Source organism: Choloepus didactylus (assembly GCF_015220235.1).
Source record: "Choloepus didactylus isolate mChoDid1 chromosome 23 unlocalized genomic scaffold, mChoDid1.pri SUPER_23_unloc5, whole genome shotgun sequence".
NCBI classification, from domain to species: domain Eukaryota; kingdom Metazoa; phylum Chordata; class Mammalia; order Pilosa; family Megalonychidae; genus Choloepus; species Choloepus didactylus.
The window spans coordinates 159,022-173,539 of record NW_023637599.1 but is presented as its reverse complement, the minus strand read 5'-3'; the positions used below and the strand labels follow the sequence as shown (position 1 = coordinate 173,539).

The 14,518-nt window shown below is 41.4% G+C and overlaps 1 pseudogene; it reads right to left on the bottom strand.

Moving 5' to 3' along the window:
• Positions 1 to 456: 456 nt before the first annotated feature.
• On the bottom strand, positions 457 to 14,251 carry LOC119525073 (annotated as a pseudogene).
• Positions 14,252 to 14,518: the final 267 nt, after the last annotated feature.

The following is a 14,518-nucleotide window of genomic DNA, read 5'->3' as shown; positions in this document are numbered from 1 at the left end:
TTTAACCTCGACTTCAGAGTTTCTAAAAAGGAAGTATATAGGAAAATCCTTCAAGTTGTGTGGCCTTGATTCAGGGATCTCCAGGCAGGGGGTGGGGGTTAGGGGCTGTGGTTGTGAAACAAGGGTTCTATTCCAACGTTAAGAAATAGGCCACAAAATGGCTTGTACTGTGTCTTGTACAACGAGTCTACCTGCTCCCTCTGCATCCCTTCTCCTTCCCGGTCCAAAATGACAAGTTCAAGCCACAGTGGGCTGTGCATTTCCCCAACTCTCCCTTTTCCAGAAGGCACATAGCCCAGATGGGGCCCAGAACATGGCAGAGTTAGGAGGGAAGGAGCGAGGGAGGGAAAAGGTAGTGGCTGAGCAAAGGGCTCCCTTTCTCAGCTTCGCACTCCGCTGGCCCTTCAGTGAGCCACCGCCTCCGGGTCCTCTTTGGAGCCCTCACTCTTCTCACTCTCAGGCCCTGTGCAGGTGCATGCTCTCCTGCAGCGCGCGTGCCCTGATCTGGTCTTTGTGCCGCTTCTCCGTGATCAGGTCTTCCAGGATCCGGAACTGGAGCAGGTAGCTGTGCTGCAGGGAGAGCTGGATCTGCAGCAGGTGGGGCTGCTTGCCAATGCGCAGCTCACCGCCCGTCTTGAACCCACGCTCGCCATAAGGACACCGGGCGGCAGAGCTCTGGGAGCGGCGCCAGCGGCGATCGCGCTCCTTGGCGCCCAGTGAGCCAGCGCGTTGCGCCCCATGGCGCTGGGGCTCAGCGGCTTGTCGCGGCTGGCTCGTTGACCCCCTGGCCGTGCCGGCCCTGGTTCGTGTCCATCAGGAAGTTGTTGCTCACCTCCCGCCGGGCCAGATGCACCACCTGGAAGTTGCCCGTGTGCACCGCCCAGTGCGTAACCTGCGCCTGTGAAACAAACTCCACCAGGTCGCCCGGCTTGCACTTGCAGAGCAGGTTCTCGGGCGTGCAGGTGCTCAGCGCCTCTTGCCGGCCCGAAGCTCTTCGGGTGAATGCACCCATCGCGGTACAACACAGGATACACCATTCCATGCACCCGCGGGTCGTAGGGCTGCGGCGGGGTCAGCGGCGGGATCAGTGGTGGCCCGTCCCCGCCTTCGGTCAAGCCGTGGCTGCAATCGGGGCTCAGGTGGGGGGTGGGGGGGGGTGGCCTGTGGCTCCACGTCCTCGTCCTCGTTAAAGATGTACTAGACCCCAATGTGGGCCTGTAGTCCCGGTCCACACTGATTGTTTTATTTTAAAACTCTTAAACATTCCAAATTATAATAACAAAGCATTCCAACTATTCAGAAACAGAATAAAATATACCCATCATCCAGACTTAAAAGAGGTAACCAATTTCAAATGTTTTTCCCCCAAATGTGCTGTTCGTCTTTCTATATTTAAGATAAATGCTTTTTATTTTTGCTAAAATATTTTAACAAATTACAAACAGCATGACTCCACTCCTAAATACTACATGGAAATATAACTATCTTATAAAGTAAGAATACCATCTATTAAGAAATCCTTATTCATATTTCCCTTAAAATCCCTAAAGTGTCTTTTAGAGTTGGTTTTTTCCTTCTAGGAATCAATCAAGGAATTTGTCTGTAACGTCTCAAATACTTTTTCATCTAGGATAGTCCTCTATTCCTATTGATTCTATTACATACCACAGAACAAAACAAAAACATGGATTTGTATGATTATTTTCATTTTCTTATCTGCTGTCTTCTTATCCGTCTGTTCTTATCTCTCATCTTCCTTGCTTTTTCAAACTTTTTAAAAACATTACGTTCTCTCTTCCATTAATTAGGAAGTTGTACACTTGCTCTGTTCCTCTCCTGTGTATCCTAGATATCACAACAGGTATCTAGGGCTTGTTAATTCTCATGTTAATATTTACCTTTACTCTCTTTCTGACAATGCAAGAAACTTAGAACACTTTAATCCATTTTCTCCCTTACAACTTTTGTTATTTTTCTTGTATATTTTAATTTTATATATGGAAAGTTTAAGTCCACAAGTCATTTTTATTGCTTTTTTTCACTGTTTATATAAATGTTTCTTTCCTTCCTGCATCTTTAACTTTCCAAATGTATCAATTTCTTTCTGCCTGCACAAAACTCTTTTAATTTACTTGAATATAATGTTATCAGTTTTACTTTGTCCAAAAACATCTTTATTTAGTTCTTATTCTTGAAGGTTAATTTCAGTGAGTAGAGAATTCTACTGCCAACTACCTATTTTTGGCACCACTATTTTCCATCTTCAAATGTTGTTGAGATGTCAACTGCCGATCTGTAACCCCCTCTGAGGGTACTCTCTGTTTTCTCTGACTGATTTTAAGATATTCTGTCTGCTATGATGTATTTAAGTCTGGGTTTTCTTTTCATAGATCCTGCTTCAGTCTTCTTGAACTTCTTTACTCCATGGTTTGATAATTTTAGTCAGATTTTAGAAAAATCTCAGCCATTTTCTCTTCGAACATTACTCGTGCTCCATTCCCTTTTCTCCCAGTTCTGTGAATCTAATTATTCATCGAATCCACTAAGATTCATAACCCTCCTATACTTACTGTTCATCTTTTGATCTCCTGTTTCTCGATCTAGATAATTTCTTCCAAACTATTGTCCAGTTCACAAATTCTCTCTTCAGTCACACCTAATCCTCTATTAAATATTAAATCTACTCATTTAATTTTCATTATTGCATTTTTAATTACATGACTTCTTTTAGGGTTTTTTTGTTTGTTTTTGTTTTTGTTTTGCAAATATGCAATGTTGCTATATTTCCCATCTCATCACTGGAACAACAGCTTCTTGTAGAAAGCATGTTTTTATGATCTGTGATTCATCCAATATCTATGAGTCTATGGGTCAGTTTCTACCAGTCACTTTTGTTAATTTTTCTTGTTCTCATGTACTTCCTCTCTGTTTTTAACAGGACATTTTATTTTAAAAATTACTTATAGAAACAATTTAAGGCCAAGATGATGTAATCCCTTTTAAGAGAGTAGTTTTGATTCCTTCTGCCAGGCTCCAGAGAGCACTGGCAATTTAGGACTAATGCTTGACATTGTCTGGTGCACCCAAATGATCAGATATTGCACAGTCTGTACCTCACTCCAAAGGTATAGCTTTCAACATCGCCAGCCCACAGCAGGGTTTTTAAATCAGAATTACCATCCTTGGCAACATCAGACTCTGACTCTTATTAATCCAGTTCAAAGATTTACTCTGTCTCTCAGCTGCCTCCTCTGGAGGCTGCAAACACCTTTAGGGCCAAAATGTCTCCAGCTTACTCTTCTAAGCCCTAATCTTTTCCTTGATTCTGGTGAAGTAGTTCTTAACACAATGTTAATTTTTCATGTTTTTAAGATACTTTTTATCTTAAGCCCTTTAACTTATTTCCAACAGGAATACTGATTCAATTACTAAGCCACCATTACAAGAAGCTTCAACATTGCTTTTTTTTTTATCATCATTTTATTGAGATATATTCACATACCACGCAGTCATACAAAACAAATCGTACTTTCGATTGTTTACAGTACCATTACATAGTTCTACATTCATCACCTAAATCAATCCCTGACACCTTCATTAGCACACACACAAAAATAACAAGAGTAATAATTAGAGTGAAAAAGAGCAATTGAAGTAAAAAAGAACACTGGGTACCTTTGTCTGTTTGTTTCCTTCCCCTATTTTTCTACTCATCCATCCATAAACTAGACAAAGTGGAGTGTGGTCCTTATGGCTTGCCCAATCCCATTGACACCCCTCATAAGCTACATTTTTATACAACTGTCTTCGAGATTCATGGGTTCTGGGTTGTAGTTTGATAGTTTCAGGTATCCACCACCAGCTACCCCAATTCTTTAGAACCTAAAAAGGGTTGTCTAAAGTGTGCATAAGAGTGCCCACCAGAGTGACCTCTCGGCTCGTTTTGGAATCTCTCTGCCACTGAAGCTTATTTCATTTCTTTCACATCCCCCTTTTGGTCAAGAAGATGTTCTCTGTCCCAAGATGCTGGGTCTACATTCCTCCCCGGGAGTCATATTCCACGTTGCCAGGGAGATTCACTCCCCTGGGTGTCTGATCCCACGTAGGGGGGAGGGCAGTGATTTCACCTTTCAAGTTGGCTTAGTCAGAGAGAGAGGGCCACATCTGAGCAACAAAGAGGCATTCAGGAGGAGACTCTTAGGCACAAATATAGGGAGGCCTAGCCTCTCCTTTGCAGCAACCGTCTTCCCAAGGGTAAAACTTATGGTAGAGGGCTCAACCCATCAAACCACCAGTCCCCTATGTCTGTGGTCATGTTAGCAACCATGGAGGTGGGGTAGGCGAATACCCCTGCATTCTCCACAGGCTCCTCAAGGGGGCACTACATCATTTTTTTATCTTGTTTTTCTTTCTTTTTTTTTTTTTTTAACTTTCCCTTCTTTTTTAAATCAACTGTATGAAAAAAAAAGTTAAAAAGAAAACAGACATACAATAAAAGAACATTTCAAAGAGACCATAACAAGGGAGTAAGAAAAAGACAACTAACCTAAGATAACTGCTTAACTTCCAACATGTTCCTACTTTACCCCAAGAAAGTTACATAATATAGCAACCTTTCTGTGAACTTGTTCCTACTATATCCATCAGAAATTAACAGACCATAGTCATTTCTGGGCATCCCCAGAACGTTAAATAGCTTATCTGTTCTTCTTGGAATATTGTTCCCCCTTCCTTAATTGCTCTCTACTGCTAGTTCCCCTACATTCTACATTATAACCATTTGTTTTACATTTTTCAAAGTTCACATTAGTGGTAGCATATAATATTTCTCTTTTTGTGCCTGGCTTATTTCACTCAGCATTATGTCTTCAAGGTTCATCCATGTTGTCATATGTTTCACGAGATCGTTCCTTCTTACTGCCGCGTAGTATTCCATCGTGTGTATATACCACATTTTATTTATCCACTCATCTGTTGAAGGACATTTGGGTTGTTTCCATCTCTTGGCAATTGTGAATAATGCTGCTATGAACACTGGCGTGCAGATATCTGTTCATGTCACTGCTTTCCGATCTTCCGGGTATATACCGAGAAGTGCAATCGCTGGATCGAATGGTAGCTCTATATCTAGTTTTCTAAGGAACTGCCAGACTCACTTCCAGAGTGGCTGAACCATTATACAGTCCCACCAACAATGAATAAGATTCCAATTTCTCCACATCCCCTCCAGCATTTGCAGTTTCCTGTTTGTTTAATGGCAGCCATTCTAACCGGTGTTAGATGGTATCTCATTGTGGTTTTAATTTGCATCTCTCTAATAGCTAATGAAGCTGAACATTTTTTCATGTGTTTCTTGGCCATTTGTATTTCCTCTTCAGAGAACTGTCTTTTCATATCTTTTGCCCATTTTATAATTGGGCTGTCTCTACTATTGTCATTGAGTTGTAGGATTTCTTTGTATATGCAAGATATCAGTCTTTTGTCAGATACATGGTTTCCAAAAATTTTTTCCCATTGAGTTGGCTGCCTCTTTACCTTTTTGAGAAATTCCTTTGAGGTGCAGAAACTTCTAAGCTTGAGGAGTTCCCATTTATCTATTTTTTCTTTTGCTTGTGCTTTGGGTGTAAAGTCTAGGAAGTGGCCGCCTAATACAAGGTCTTGAAGATGTTTTCCTACATTATCTTCTAGGAGTTTTATGGTACTTTCTTTTATATTGAGATCTTTGGTCCATTTTGAGTTAATTTTTGTGTAGGGGGTGAGGTAGGGGTCCTCTTTCATTCTTTTGGATATGGATATCCAACTCTCCCAGCCCCATTTGTTGAAAAGACCATTATGACTCAGTTCAGTGACTTTGGGGGCCTTATCAAAGATCAGTCAGCCATAGATCTGAGGGTCTATCTCTGAATTCTCAATTCATTCCATTGATCTATATGTCTATCTTTGTGCCAGTACCATGCTGTTTTGGCAACTGTGGCTTTATAATAAGCTTCAAAGTCAGGGAGTGTAAGTCCTCCCACTTCGTTTTTTCTTTTTTAGAGTGTCTTTAGCAATTCGAGGCATCTTCCCTTTCCAAATAAATTTGATAACTAGCTTTTCCAAGTCTGCAAAGTAGGTTGTTGGAATTTCGATTGGGATTGCATTGAATCTGTAGATGAGTTTGGGTAGAATTGACATCTTAATGACATTTAGCCTTCCTATCCATGAACATGGAATATTTTTCCATCTTTTAAGGTCCCCTTCTATTTCTTTTAGTAGAGTTATGTAGTTTTCTTTGTATAGGTCTTTTACATCTTTGGTTAAGTTTATTCCTAGGTACTTGATTTTTTTAGTTGCTATTGAAAATGGTATCTTTTTCTTGAGTGTCTCTTCAGTTTGTTCATTTCTAGCATATAGAAACATTACTGACTTATGTGCATTAATCTTGTATCCCGCTACTTTGCTAAATTTGTTTATTAGCTCTAGTAGCTGTATCGTTGATTTCTCAGGGTTTTCTGGATATAAGATCATATCGTCTGCAAACATTGACAGTTTTACTTCTTCTTTTCCAATTTGGATGCCTTTTATTTCTTTGTCTTGCCGGATTGCCCTGGCTAGCACTTCCAGCACAATGTTGAATAACAGTGGTGACAGCGGGCATCCTTGTCTTGTTCCTGATCTTAGAGGGAAGGCTTTCAGTCTCTCACCATTGAGTACTATGCTGGCTGTGGGTTTTTCATATATGCTCTTTATCATGTTGAGGAAGTTTCCTTCAATTCCTACCTTTTGAAGTGTTTTTATCAAAACGGGATGTTGGATTTTGTCAGATGCTTTTTCAGCATCTATTGAGATGATCAATTGATTTTTCCCTTTTGACTTGTTAATGTGTTGTAATACATTGATTGTTTTTCTTATGTTGAACCATCCTTGCATGCCTGTAATGAACCCCACTTGGTCATGGTGTATGATATTTTTAATGTGTCTTTGGATTCAATTTGCAAGTATTTTGTTGAGGATTTTTGCATCTATATTCATTATAGAGATTGGCCGGTAGTTTTCCTTTTTTGTAACATCTTTGCCTGGTTTTGGTATTAGATTGATGTTAGCTTCATAAAATGAGTTAGGTAGTGTTCCATTTTCTTCAATGTTTTGAAAGAGTTTGAGTAAGATTGGTGTCAGTTCTTTCTGGAAAGTTTGGTAGAATTCCCCTGTGAAGCCATCTGGCCCTGGGCATTTATTTGTGGGAAGATTTTTGATGACTGATTGGATCTCTTTGCTTGTGATGGGTTGGTTGAGGTCTTCTATTTCTTCTCTGGTCAGTCTAGGTTGTTCATATGTTTCCAGGAAATTGTCCATTTCTTCTACATTGTCCAGTTTGTTGCCATACAGTTGTTCATAATATCCTCTTATAATTTTTTTAATTTCTTCAGGATCTGCAGTTATGTCACCTTTTTCATTCATTATTTTTTATATGGGTCTTCTCTCTTTTTGATTTTGTCAGTCTAGCTAGGGGCTTGTCAATCTTGTTGATCTTCTCAAAGAACCAACTTTTGGTGATATTTATCCTCTCTATTGTTTTTTTTTCTCTATGTCATTTATTTCTGCTTTAATCCTTGTTATTTCTTTTCTTCTACTTGGTTTAGGATTGGTTTTGCTGTTCATTTTCTAGCTTCTTCAGCTGATCCATTAGTGCTTTGATTTTGGCTCTTTCTTCCTTTTTAATATGCGTTTAGTGCTATAAATTTCCCCCTTAGCACTGCTTTTGCTGCATCCCATAGGTTTTGGTATGTTGTGTTCTCATTTTCATTCGTCTCTATATATTTAGCAATTTCTCTTGCTATTTCTTCTTTAACCCACTGATTGTTTAGGAGTGTGTTGTTTAACCTCCAGGTATTTGTGAATTTTCTAAGTGTCTGATGGTTATTGACTTCTAATTGTATTCCATTGTGGTCAGAGAATGTGCTTTGAATAATTTCAATCTTTTTAAATTTATTGAGGCTTGTTTTATGTCCCAGCATATGATCTATTCTGGAGAAAGTTCCGTGAGCACTAGAAAAGTATGTGTATCCTGGTGATTTGGGATGTAATGTCCTGTATATGTCTGTTAAATCTAATTCATTTATCAGATTGTTTAGGTTTTCAATTTCCTTATTGGTCTTCTGTCTGGTTGATCTATCTATAGGAGAGAGTGATGTGTTGAAGTCTCCCACAATTATTGTGGAAACATCAATTGCTTCCTTTAGTTTTGCCAGTGTTTCTCTCATGTATTTTGTGGCACCTTGATTGGGTGCATAGACATTTACGATTGTTATTTCTTCTTGCTGAATTACCCCTTTTATTAGTATGTAGTGGCCTTCTTCGTCTCTCAAAAATCCCTGCATTTGAAGTCTATTTTATCTGAGATTAATATTGCTACACCTGCTTTCTTTTGGCTGTAGCTTGCATGAAATATTTTTTCCATCCTTTCACTTTCAGTTTCTTTGTGTCCCTGTGTCTAAGATGAGTCTCTTGTATGCAACATATTGATGGTTCATTTTTTTTGATCCATTCTGCGAATCTATATCTTTTAATTGGGGAGTTTAATCCATTTACATTCAACGTTATAACCGTGAAGGCATTTCTTGAATCGGCCATCTTATCCTTTGGTTTATGTTTGCCATATTTTTCCCCTCTCTCTATTAATATTCTTTATTGTACCCATACCGAACCTCTTTAGTACTGAACACCTTTCTCCAAGTCTCTCTGTCCTGTCTTTTTCTCTGTCTGTAGGGCTTCCTTAGTATCTCCCAGTAGGGCAGGTCTCTTGTTAGCAAATTCTCTCAGCATTTCGTTTGTCTGTGAAAAAATTTAAGCTTCTCCCTCAAATTTGAAGGAGAGCTTTGCTGGATAAAGTATTCTTGGCTGGAAATTTCCTCTCACTCAGAATTTTAAATTATCGTGCCACTGCCTTACTCGCCTCCATGGTGGCTGCTGAGTTAGTCACTACTTAGTCTTATGCTGTTTTTCCTTTGTATGTGGTGGAATTGCTTTTTCTCTTGCTGGCTTTCAGAACTTGCTCCTTCTCTTCTATGTTTGACAGTGTGATCAGTATATGTCCTCGGAGTGGGTTTATTTGGATTATAGTCTATTGGGAGTTCGCTGAGCATTTATGATTGGTGGGATGTTATGTTTTTAGAAGATTTGGGGAAGTTTGTCCCCAACAATTTCTTTGAATACTCTTCCTAGACCTTTACCCTTTCTTCCCCTTCTGGGGACAGCCAATGAGTCTTATATTCGGACGTTTCATATTAGTCTATCAGATCCCTGAGGTCCATTTCGAGTTTTTCAATTTTTTGCCCCATTCTTTCTTTTATGCTTTCATTTTCCATTCTGTCATCTTCCAGGTCACTGATTCTGTGTTCAACTTCCTCTAGTCTTGTAACTATGAGTTGTCCAGACATCTTTTAGATTTGGTCAACAGTTTCTTTAATTTCCATAAGATCATCCATTTTTTTATTTAGTCTTGCAATGTCTTCTTATGCTCTTCTAGGAGTCTTCTTGATTTCCTTCATATCCCCGTACTAGGGTCTCATTGTTCATCTTTAGTTCTTTGAGTAGCTGCTCTAGTGCTGTGTCTCTTCTGGTCTTTTGATTTGGGTGCTTGGGCTTGGGTTATCCATATCGTCTGGTTTTTTCATATGCTTTATAATTTTCTGTTGTTTTTGGCCTCGTGGCATTTGTTGAACTTGATAGGGTGCTTTTAGGGTTGGTAGACCTATTGGAAGTCCTTATCTCTAATTTATCAGATCTACAGCTTCAGTGGAGTACACTTTCTCTAACTAACCAGCAGGTGGCAGTCCACGAGCCACCTGTTCTCCACAAGCCAGTTCTCCCCTGCTTGCCTTTTTGGTGAGTGAGGGAGTGAGTCTTGTGGGGCCCAATTGGTGTACCAGCTTGCGTGTGTAGTTGGTGTTGCCTGCCCTGTATGTGGGGCGTGTTTCTGGGCAGTTGGGGGAGGGGGGGGTGCCCTAACAATCAAATCTCCCTGGTGACCGAGAGTTTTAAAAGCTGCTGCAATAGTCTAATCCTTCAGTTCATTCCTGCCACAGTTTGTCTCTGCCACTGACCCACAAGTCCTTGGTATTGGCGTAATGGCTCCTGAACTTGCAAGTGGGGCCCCTCTTCCAGGCTGTGCACCCCGGGTCCTCTGTTGAGGATGACTGTGCTATGTCACAGGTGAAGTGCCGTCCCCCCAGGCAGTTCTGGGGCTGCTGGGCTGTGTAGGGAGGCTCCCATCCGCTCAAAATGATGGCTGAATGGGGCTTTGTTAATTCACACTGCTCCACCTTCCACTCTGGGACAATCAGCTGAGGTTGCAGGAAGGCTATGTCCACGCCCAGTTTTGTGGTGTGTGCCTGTTATTTGAAGCACTTCCGTCCACACTGGGTTGTCTGGGGCAGCTCTGGGCGATGGGGCTGGGCGATGGCAGGAGTGTTTCCTGTCCACCAGGATGGTGGCTGTGAGGCGGACACCCCCCTTTTCTTGGGAAGTTGTGGTGTTTAGTGAATTTTCTCAGCCACTGGAATTATTGCCTTTTGTCTCAGAGCTCTCTTAGTTCTGCTCTTGACTTGACGTGCCCAAATTGAAAGTCTCTGAAGCTTTCTGTATTGGGCTTCTTAAGTAATTGTTTTAGGAAAAAGAAAAAAGGATTAAAAAAAAAAAAAAAAAAAAAAAGGGCCCATCCTCAGAGATCTAATGGTTAATTGAAATGCTAGAGACAAAGCAACCAGGGCCATTAAGGAAAGGTCCACAGGGCAGAGAGATTGGCTTTTCTTCGGGATTTGCATATGCCGCCTTAGGGCCTGAGCTCCGCCCTTCCCCTTTCTGTGTTCACCAGAACTCCAAAAATCCTCTGCTTTTATTTTGGAGTTTTTCGTGTTGTTTTTTTTTCTAATGCCTGTCTCCTCTCTGCTGGGCTGGCTGCTCTCAGATTCTCTGGTGCTGGTCTCCGTCACTATGGTTGGAGTCTGGATCAATAGAATGAGTTTCCGATAAGAGCAGCCACTGCTGTTCTCCCTTCTCCTTCCCGAGCTGACAGCCCCTCCTCCCACGGGACTTAGCCTGGCAGGGAGGGGCGCGGGGTCCCCTGGCCGCAAAAACTTACAGATTTCACTGATCTCAGCAGTTCGACATTTTCATGAGTGTTGTATGAAGTATGCCCAAGACAGATTGCTCTGTGGTGTCCAGTCACGCAGTTCCTGGCTTTCTACCTACTTTCCTGGAGGAGTAACTAACATACAGCTCACCAGTCCTGCCATCTTGCCCCGCCTCGTTTCAACATTGCTTTTTGACATCAAATGTTTTGTATACTTTTAATACCAAGGCTACTTTCTCAGGTTCACCAAGGACTAACATATGTCTAAACTCCATGGTTATTTTTCACTCCTCATTGTACCTAGGCTACTTCAGCACCATTGGACACAAATGAGCACTCTCTGTTCCCCTCAAATATTTTCCTCACTTGGCTTCCAGGATACACACTCACCCAATTTCCTCCCACCACCCTGATTCCTCTTTCTCAGACTATTCTAACAGCTCCTCCTCATCTCCCTGAATTCTGAACATGGGATGGTTCTCAGTTCTGATCTTGAACCTCTTTCTGTATCTATACTCATTCCCTAGATTCTCACATCCCATCACAAAACTTTTAATACCATCTATAAACTGATGATTCCCAAACTTTTATTCTCTACACCCTGGATTTACATGGAATTACAGACCTGTGTATCTAACTGGAAACTTGACATTGTACTTGAACATTTTATAGGCATTTCAATCATTAACATGTCCAGGTCAACTTCTGATATCATCCCACCTCACCAGCACAGATCCTCCCATAATCTTACCACCTGGTTAATGGCCACTCAATTCTTCCAGGTACTATGGCCAAAATCTCCATGTCATTCCTGATACCACTCCTTCCCACCCTACATTTGGGCAGTCAGCAAGTCTTGTTAGTTCTACCTTCAAAATGTATCCAGAATTCCACCACTTCTCTACACCCTCATTATCACTACCCTGGTCCAGACCACCTCATCTTACCTGATCACTGCAGCAGCCTCTAACCTAGTGTCTTGATGCTTCTGCCCTAAAGAAGTCTACTCTCAGCACAGCAACCAGAGAGAGCCCATCAAGGTCATGCAACCCCTCAGTCAGGTCATGCAACCCCTCGGCTCAAAAGCCTCCCATGGCTTCCAACCAAAGTCCTATGACCAATAACACCTGCACGTTCTGGTCCCACAACCTCTCTGAACTCATCACAAGAGATTTTAGTAATTGAGTTCTCCATAACAGAACACCTCAAAATTTGGCAGCTTCTAACATCTGTAACGTTATCTCTCATTGTTTCTGTTGGTCAAGTATTTGAGAAGGGCTCAGTAGGTAGCTCCAAGTCATAGACTTTCACGAGGTTGTAGTCAGGGGCTGCAGTCATCTGAAGATCTGAATCGACCTTAAGTGTCCACTTCCAAGGTGGGTCACTCACAGGACTGCGAGATGGGTACTGGCTGTAGCCTGGGGACCCCTCTGCAGGCTGAGTGTCCTCACAGCACAGTTCCTATGTTCCAAGACACCAAGGTAGAAGCTGCATCGCTTCTCATGATGTAGCCTCAGAAGTCACACATCATCCTTTCTGCCATCTTCTTTGATCACACCAGGCCAGGACTGACTCATGGTGAGAAGTGTACATAAAGGTGTGAAGACCAGAAGGCAAGATTCACCGGGGGCATCTTGGAGGCTGCCTCACACTTGAGTAGGCAGGGCCTGGTCCCAGCTCATGGTCTTCACATTTACTGCTGTTTTCCTGCCTAAATGTTCTTCCTCAAATATCCATATGGCTAGCTTGCTCATTTTCTTTTGCTCTTTGGTCTCAATAATACATTTTCAATGAGGACTTTCTAACCCCCTATTAAATTTTAAACCTATCTTCTATTTCACATCTCCCTTTCCTACTTTATTCCTTCTCCTTAGCATTTATCAATAACACATTTAAAGTTATTTAGTTTATTGTCTGTCTTCCCATCCTGAATGTAAGCTTCATGTGGGTAGGAATTTTTCTGATTTCTTCTCACCAGTATATCTCTAGCATCTAGAACAGTGCCTGGCATATAAAAGATAATCAGTAAGCATTTGTTGAATGAATAGTCAAATTCATCAGTTTCTTTATTATTTCATTCTGCTCTTAAGCTTAGAAAAGTTCTTCAACTCTCCTGTTTCAATATCTATTTGTTATTTTATATAAATCACTTAAATAATTGTATAATCCTGAATGGTTTTCTCTGAAGGTTCCAGTGTCCTAAGGATCATTGTTCCATGTACCTTTTTAAAGGTAACACAATCAAAATAACCTTGGACAGTCTTATTAATTACATACACCCTTTTCAGTCTTGGAATGAGAACTAATGGAAGAGGAGGAACTAAAAAACAGGGGTATTTTCTAGGATCTTTCATTTTAAAGTCCCTTCTTTTAATGGAGCAGAATTTTTAAAAACACATACTAGACAATTTTAATCTGGTCAAACAGTCTTCTAGTTCAAGTTAAGTAAGATAAATGATTAAACTGCTGAATGACATTTACAGGCTTAATTTTACACATTTTGAATTTTGTTCATTAAAAAACAGTAAAGTTTTAAAATTTTCTAGTAAGATGAGACTACAAGGGTGTATGCAAACATTTAATATATAAATATCATATTAAATAAATATTTTATTGAAATGTTCTCTACACATACAACAGCAGTCCAGCCCACCACAACCATTCTTTAAGATATGCACGGCCACCTTGACTTGCTCTCATGGTGCCTTTTCTGGCAAGTCACAGGAGACCTTTTATTTTTATTCAAAATGAAACTCCCTTCAATGAAAATGCTGGACTCATAGCCAATCCTAGACCAATATGAGCCATCCTTTCCATGCCCCTGGATCATTTAGTTTTCTATTTAAGTTGCTGTGAATCCCATTGATCACAGAACAGAGAAATTGCTGGAGGCAGGACATGCAGTCTTCAAATCAAATGACATGGAGCTTGTGGAACTGAGCATTCCCTGTGACCAGCACTGCTTCAGCAGGCAGCTGACAGGTCTGTCCCTCCTGGATCTGTGGCTGGGTCACCGCGGCTCACAGCCGACTCAGGCCGCCACGGTTGCCCCAGCTGCACTTACGCAGCCACTGCCCTAGTCGCTGCCCTGTTGAGGTGGGGGGGCGTGAGCGTCCTGGGCATGCGCACCACCGCCTCCATGGGGAGCCACTAGTGGAAGGGGGACCTACCCCAGAACTTTCGATGATGCTTCGGGTAAACAATTCTCCTTGGAGGCTTGTGTATGTTCATATTTGTGAGTGTGTGCACCTGCATGTGCATGTCTGTGTTCACAGGTGTGTCTGCGGTGCTTGTGTGCACCATTACATGTGACTGTGTGTGTGTGTGTGTGTGTGTGTGTGTGTGTGTGTGTGTGTGTGTGAGATCCTGCTTTCTGGATTTTTGGCTCATCTGTCATATTAGCACATG